Consider the following 581-nt stretch of genomic DNA (forward strand, 5'->3'; position numbering starts at 1 on the left):
ATTGGGCATTTGCTCTAAAGCTTCTATGAAGGGAATATTTACTGTTAATTTCTTAAGAATTTCTAAAAATTTGGAAAATTGTTTATTTTGTTTGTGTTGCTTCAATCTTTGAGGAAACGGTGGTGGAGGTTTCTCCCCAGTAATTTTCTGAAGTTTAAATGGATACCCTAAATCTGGGTATTCATAATCTTTTTCTTTTTCGGTATCCACTTTCTCTTTTTCAGTTTCTTTTTGCACCCTTGTTTCTATTCTTTTCCACTTCGTAATTGTATCGCTTTAATTTGTTCTTTTCCTTGGTCTTTAGGATTTGGTTCCACAGTATTAGGAAAAGTTCCTAATATTCGATTACTAAGCACAGTAGCGATATGCCCTAATTGGTTTTCAATATTCTCAATAGCAGTTCCTTGATGTTGTAATTGATTTCCTTGAATCTGTAATTGATTTCCTTGATTCTATAATTGTTGACCCATGTTTAATATCAGCTCTTCCATAGACAACTTCTTCTCCTTAATTTGAGTATTACTGTTAAATCCTAGAGGATAAGAAGGTCTATAGTTAACATTTCCTTGGTTGGATGAATT

Source organism: Phalaenopsis equestris, unplaced genomic scaffold (assembly GCF_001263595.1).
Source record: "Phalaenopsis equestris unplaced genomic scaffold, ASM126359v1 Scaffold001174, whole genome shotgun sequence".
Lineage (NCBI taxonomy): Eukaryota > Viridiplantae > Streptophyta > Magnoliopsida > Asparagales > Orchidaceae > Phalaenopsis > Phalaenopsis equestris.